Below are 7,467 nucleotides of genomic sequence, written 5' to 3'. Positions count from 1 at the left end.
TATATATGTTGTTGTTGTTAAGTACCGTGGAGTCAGTTCCGATTCATAATGACCCTGTACAGGGTTTCCAAGGCTGTAAATCTTTACAGGAGCATAAAGCCTCATCTTTCTCCCGCGAACGTCTGGTAGTTTCTAACTGCCGACCTTGAGCTTAGCAGCCCAGTTCGTAACCAGAGCTCCAGAAATAGCCTCAAACACCACAGCAGTTGTGAGGATGGGGCAGGACCAGGAGGTGTTCGGTTCTGTTATGCACAGGGTTACTATGAGTCGGAGCTGACTTGGTGGCCGCCACCACACAACAACAAAATACATCAAACCAGGTATCATTTTATTTATATTTATATATCTATAGATACATAAATATATAAAATATGATATATATGATTTTACATATACTTGTTGTTGTTGTTATGTGCCGTGGAGTCGGTTCCGACTCATAGCGACCCTGTACAGGGTTCATGAGGCTGTAAATCTTTACGGGAGCAGAAAGCCTCATCTTTCTCACACAGAACAGCTGGTAGTTTCTAACTGCTGATCTTGCAGCTCGCAGCCCGATTCATAACCACTACGCTACCAGAGCTCCTTTACATATATGTATGTATCTATGTATGTATGTATATGTATATATGTTGTTGTTAAGTGCCGTCGAGTCAGTTCCAACTCATAGCGATCCTGTACAGGGTTTTCGAGGCTGCAAATCTTTACGGGAGCAGAAAGTCCCTTCTTCTTTCTCCCGCGGAGCAGCTGGTAGTTTTGAACTGCTGATCTTGTGGTTCACAGTCCAATTCATAACAACTACACTACCAGAACTCCTTATATATTTATATATATGTGTGTGTGTGTATACATAAATAAAATGATACCTGGTTTGATTCATTTTGTTGTTGTTTGGTGGCGACCACCAAGTCAACTCCGACTCGTAGTGACCCTGGGAGTTGGTTCTGGCTCACAGTGACCCTGTGTGGGATTTCCAAGGCTGTAAATCTTTGCAGGAGCATGAGGCCTAGTCTTTCTCCTGTAGAACAGCTGGTGGTTTCGAGATGCTGGCCTTGGGCTTAGTGCCCGATTCCTAACCACTACACTACAAACAGCTTAAAACAGCCACAGCCGGCCCTGAACTATTTATTAATAAGGAAAAGGCCAGAACGAGGTGAGGAGAGAATTTAAAAACAAAACAGGCCAAAATTAAAATCCTGAGGTACAGCATAACAACAAACAGTGGCATTTTGAAATTTATCAGACAGCTTTGAAGGCAAGAAGCTGAAAGAGGACATTAAAGTCATACTCATATTAGGCTACAGATTTATTTTCTTTTTTCTTCTTTTTTTTTTTACTTTCTTCTCTCTCTCATCTCCTTTTCCCACGATTATAGACTACAATATCCAGTCGGTTTTTTTGTTTTGTTTTTCTTATTTCCTTTGCTTTTTTGCTGTTGCTGTTGTTTCCTTTGATTTTTGTTTTTTCTTTAGTTCTATTGTGTTTTGGTTTTGTTTCCCCTTTTACCTTTAGGGAGCTCTTTCTCTCCGTACACTACCCAAGAAGAGACAGCAGTTGCTGCCATATAGTTAAGATACAATCACACGCTATAAAGCCCCACAATCCAAGCAAGAACCAATACCAACTGTCATATACCAAGGAGGCAGAAAACACCTGCGAAAGTTACTCTCAGTTAAGCAATAAGAAGAGTGAAAAGGGAAGCCCACCTCCTGATCACATCTACCTGGAGGCAATCAAAAAGCACAAAAAATACCAAAACACACACTCAATTAAGTATTAAGGCCAAATTAAGTATTTAGCTAAACACTAAACATGTCCAAAAAGTAAAAACAGATGACCATATCAGCACACATCCAGAAACAAGATAAAATGTCTGAGACAGATAACTTAGAGGTAGGCCTGGACTCCATTCTGGAAGGAAGGCAAGCCTGGGAAATACCTCAGAAGGAATTCAGAAAAATGATTATAAAATGTTTCAAAACACTTTATAACAAAAAAATGGAGTTCAGAAAAATAAGGAAGAAGTCAGGAGAACGTTACAGGAACAATCAAATAAGACAGATACAGCATTGGAAACAATTCACAACCTACAGAAAGAGGTTCAAATGATCAATAATAGAATATCAGAAATAGTCAATACACTGAAAGGGCAAAGGAGTAGAACTGAAGAGATGGAAGGCAGAACTAGTGAACTGGAAGACAATTCTCTCAATACCAGTAAGACAGAAGAACAAACAGAAAAAAGGGATTAAAAAAATCTGAAGAAGGTCTAAGAGTCATGTTGGACAATGTGAAAAGAAATAACTTAAGAATTATCGGCATTCCAGAACAGGAAGAATCCCACAAGTCCACAGAAGAGATTGTTGAGGAGCTTCTCGAAGAAAAATTTTCTAACACCCTGAAAAGTGAAAAGAGAAACATTCAAGAAGCTCATTGAACCCCAGGAAGGAAAGAACCCCAAAAGAAAATCACTGAGACATATCATAATCAAGCTCTCCAAAATCAAAGATAAGGAGAGAATCCTGAAAGCAACTAGGGAAAAGAGAAGCATTACATACAAAGGCAAGGAAGTCAGATTAAGCTTGGATCTCTCAACAAAAACCATGCAAGCAAAAAGGCAATGGGGAGACATATATAAAGCCCTGAAAGAAAAAAACTGTCAACCAAGAATCCTTTATCCAGTAAATCTATCAATCAAATACGACAGTGTTATCAAAACATTCCAGGATAAACAGAAGATAAAGGATTTTGCCAAAGCCAACCCTGCTATGAAAAACATCCTAAAGGGAGTGCTGTGAACTGAGAACCAACAAGAACAGACAACAACCAGACATTGACAACAACATCAATAGTGTCTGCACCCCCAGAAAGTATTTGCACAAATAAGTTCTCGGTTAGAAACACAAAGGTTGAGGGGGCATCTCTCCAAACAAATGGTGAACTACGAAGTGTGTACTCGTCTTCATTCTCTGCCCTCCAACGCTGAGGCTGCCCCAGCCCTCTGCCCTGAACGCTTAAGTACTTGACTACTAACCTAGTTTGGCAAGTCAAGTACCTGGGAAGAAAGAGCTGGTGATCTACTTCCAGAACCTCAGGCGTTGAAAACGTAGTGGAGCACAGTTCTCCTCTGGGACTCAGGGAGAGCCCATAAGTCAGAATCCACTTGACGGCAGCGAATTTACACTGAACTAGAAATCCAGTGACGTTTTACTTTAGCTAAATCTGCTTCCAGAAACCATTTTTAAAAAGTGTTACAGAGTAAAGATGTCACTTTGGAGACTAAAGTACACTTGACCTAAGCCATGATATCAGTCACCTTATTTGAGTGTGAACACTGGACAGTAAATAAGGAAGACCAGAGAAGCATTACTCAGTTTGAATTGTGATGTTGGCAAAGAAGATTGGCTACACCGTGGGCTGAGAGAAGAACAAATTATTCTGTTTTGGAAGACATGCCATCAGATTGCTCCTTAGAAGCAAGGACGGTGAGACATCATCTCTCATCCTTTGGACATGTTATCAGGAGGGAGCAGTCTCTGGAGAAGGATATCTTGCTTGGTAGAGTGGAGTGTGAGTGAAAAAGAGGGAGACATCCAAAGCCATCTCTTGACCAACTGGGAGCACCAATGGACTCAAACACAGCAATTATGAGGGTGGCAGAGGGCCAGGCAGTGTTTCCTTCTGTTGTGCATAGGGTCACTGTGGGTTACAAACAATCTGAGATCCTGGTGTGGCACTGTGGATTAATGCACTAGACCTCAAGTTGGGCAGTTCAAACCTACCAGCTGTTCCTCGGAAACCCCATACAGGGTCACTATGAGTCGGAGCTGACTCGGCAGCCCTTAACAACAACAACATCCACCATGACAGTTATTGGTGCCCAGACTTGTCTGATTCCTAAATCTTTCTCCCCCAAACTGATTCCCTTTCCTTAGAGAACCCTGAGTGCAGTGCTCTGAACTGCTTTATCCTCACTGTGGCTTTCTCCTCACGACGGTTTGTTTTGAGGAGTCAGCTGTCTTCACGACGTTGTATGTTTCATGTTTAAAACTCCTTCCCCTTTTTGTTCTATGCTTCGGCCAGCCTTCTGAGCCCACTGCTTCCTTTTCCCCCTTTTCCGTCTTTTCCGGTTCATCGTTTTGTGTGACGGTTATACCTCAGTCAGATTAACCTCAGTAAGACCTGTCTACATAGAGGAGATGCACTTGTCATGAGGAAAGTCTCACTCTAAAAAATGAAATCATATGTGAGTGTCAGTCTTGTTATGTGCTCTAAAGAGGGTCAGCGAGAAGGATGAAGACCCTCAATGAGATAGCCCGACACAGTGGCTGTAACTCTGGGCTCAAACGTAACAATGCTTGTGTGGATGGTGCAGGACCAGGTAAGGTTTTGTTATACCTGGAATCACTGTGAATTGGAACCGACTCAACAGCACCTAACAACGCAGAGTGTCAAAGTACCAAAAAGTTACACTCAGGATTTTCATACATGTCCTTTCCCACTTCATTCCCAGTTCATTAAATCTTCATTTCCTCAGACCACCAACATGCAAGGTTGACTTTGGTCTTGTAGTGTCAGTCATTGATAACCTGACAATGAAGTAGATCGTTATCCCCCTACATCATGAGCTGAATACATGTGGGCAGACTCAGAAGACAACCTGATGCTTCTGTATTCAGAAGTCCTTTTGGTTTCAAAGCAACTGCTGCCTAATCATTTTGGATCTGATTTATTTATAAGTTCAGACCATCTTCTAATGTTCAACCTTGGCTTTTTCAACTATACAACAGAGTTATCCAAATTCCTTTCAAAATTAAATAATCTACAGCATTCTTTTAGTAACACATTTGCAATCTTGATAATAGTAAAATATATATATAAACAGCATACATAATATAGTTTGGAAAAGCCTGGATGCTGTGCTCCTAGGTTTTAGGTTATCTTCTCTGAGGGGCAACTAACTGCCGAGAAAATACTAGGTTAAAATATATGCGAAGAAATGAAATGAAAGTTTGCCAAGACAGTAATGAATTCTTTGTCTATACACAAAACAAAATCTAAAACCAAAACAAACACCCCTTTTACCTATTCTAGCAATTCTTTCATGGGTACTGTCATGAACTCTTGATCAAACTGTAAATTGGTATAAAATTTCCAGAAGTCGTTTGGCAATATATTTTCAAAAATCTTAACTATCCCTTTTAAAAAGAAATCTATCATACAGTAGCAATGAACAAATATGCAGAGACGTAGTCACCAGTTAGTTACTCTCAGCTTTGTTCACTGTAGTGGAAAATGGAAGCAAACATAAGTGTCAATAATTATCTGGATTTGGTTCTATCAATAATAGTATGTATATTCACAGAATGAAAGAAATACAATCATTTGACAATATAGATCTACATTTTCCTACAAAGAAACCTGGATACTATCTGTTGGTTGTTGTTGTTGTTGTAGCTGTTGTTAAGTGCTGTCGAGTCGGTCCAGACTCCCAGCGACCCTGTAAAGGATTTCCGAAGAGCAGCTGGTGAGCTTGAACCACCGATCTTGTAGTTCAAACCGACTTTGCAGTCTAGCGCATTAACCCATAGCGCCACACCAAGACTCTTGAACTATTAACATGGTGAGGGTCCAAAGACCAGGTTGTTATGCAAAACTTGGCATTATGTAAAAATGGAGTACGACCACATCAGGATGATGACACCATTACATAGCTGCCAAATATCATCTTGACTTAGCACGGACCAGCCAGTTGACAGGTAACTTTAACCATCACCATCCATCATGACTCCCGCCTCACACCTCAGCATTCATTGCTGCCATTATTGTCACAAATGCCAACTGTCAGATAAGGAGAGTTCATCACTGAGGAGCCGGGTGTATATTGTTAAGGAGAATGAAGCGGAATATGTACTCTCACGTAAATATGACCTCCTAATGTTTTACATATTTGCATATGCCTATGCGTTTTTCACGTGTGAAATGTAGTTCCTCTTAAAGTTGGCATTTTAGGAAGCCTTGATACATCCCCGCCCCTCTTTCCTATTTGTGTTTTTCTATGATTCTTTATTTGTATACTTAAAAGCGATATGTTGCAGTGACGTCTGAAAGACTTTGTGATTAATTAGATGAAAGAGAAGATACTAAACAATACCATCTAACTACTTTGAAATTATTAGACAAAGACAGGATATTTCCCTAAGGAAATGAAAGGAATTGACTTGGCCCCCTAGTCCATTTGGAATAGCCTGCAGGTCGAAGTGCTCCTTGAATGGGAAAGTGTATCTGCAGGATGAGAAGAGAGGGTCCAGCTAGGGAATGGTAATTAAGGGTTTAGTCACTGTGTGGATGGAAGTGGAAATTGTCAATCTGGATTAACTTGTCACCTGAGAACATACCGAATGAAAGCTATAGCTCTCTTCAGAAGAGTACACCTGAAATCACTGTGTTTCTTACCCAGAACTAAAATCTACACACCAACAAATGTTTTCACAAGTTGCCCGATGTCTCTCTGAACACAGTGAGCCTCAACATACAGATTCTTGTTAAATTTTATTTCTCTAATTTTATATTTGGGGAAACTCCAGCCTAAAACATTAGTTGGAGTCTGTTCAGTTGATTCGGAACCTGGATTCAAATCCATGTATTTTGACTCACAGTCAGATAATAAAACCAGTTCATTATATGTTGACCTAGAGAGAACAGGTTCTGTTTTTAATTTTAAAAAGCAACACTGGAGACATCAGAAACACACTGCCGCCACTGAGACACAATCTTACAAGTTCCTGTTTTCATCACAATGACCAAGCATGAAACTTCCCCAGAAGGAAAATGTCAGTGATTGCATTTATTGGCCGATTATATGTCTACATCTTCTCATAGATGTGGTGGTGGTGGATCTCAGTTCTGTCAGTGAATTTGCATCCATCATCTTGCTGTGAGAGCCCACCCATTCCATGAAACACTGGTACCATGTGTTTGTTTCTATTTTAATTGTGAGGGGCCGCTTTGGGCTGGTCGGATCTGCTTATCCTTTGTGACCTACCCTAAATCCTCTCAGATGAACAGGCTTTAAGCGTTGCATCTGACTGGGAGCAATGAGAAACCATTTGAAGACAGTATGAAAGTGAAATAACAAGAAGGAAACCAGACTGCAGACTGTCGGTTCAGGCTTCCAGATTTTTCTTAAGTAAACATGTAGTTTAGTCTTTTGCAGACCAGTGAGTGTAGTAAAACCAAGATGCATACGCCATCATTTTGTCATCGCCTGAATGAGCCAGGAGAAATGTGGTTATGTTGGTGTAACGTGCTGTCCAGTTGCTTCTACTCCTAGCAACGCTCTGGACAACAGAATGTAGCACTGCCCAGGGCTGACCCAGCCTCACACTTGTTGGGATTAAGCCTCCAGCCTCACACTTGTTGGGATTAAGCCTCCAGCCTCACACTTGTTGGGATTAAGCCTCCAGCCTC

General features: G+C 40.8%; 1 protein-coding gene across 1 annotated transcript in view; it reads left to right on the top strand.

Annotated features, from left to right (window-relative positions):
• RFX3 (regulatory factor X, 3 (influences HLA class II expression)) overlaps nt 1-7,467 on the top strand; it is a 191,640-nt gene that overhangs the window by 147,125 nt on the left and 37,048 nt on the right. The gene's annotated exons all lie outside the window — the stretch shown is intronic.

This window comes from Chrysochloris asiatica, unplaced genomic scaffold (assembly GCF_000296735.1).
Source record: "Chrysochloris asiatica unplaced genomic scaffold, ChrAsi1.0 scaffold00056, whole genome shotgun sequence".
Taxonomy (NCBI): domain Eukaryota; kingdom Metazoa; phylum Chordata; class Mammalia; order Afrosoricida; family Chrysochloridae; genus Chrysochloris; species Chrysochloris asiatica.
The sequence above is the reverse complement of the archived record's forward strand: the minus strand, read 5'-3'. Positions and strand labels throughout refer to the sequence as shown.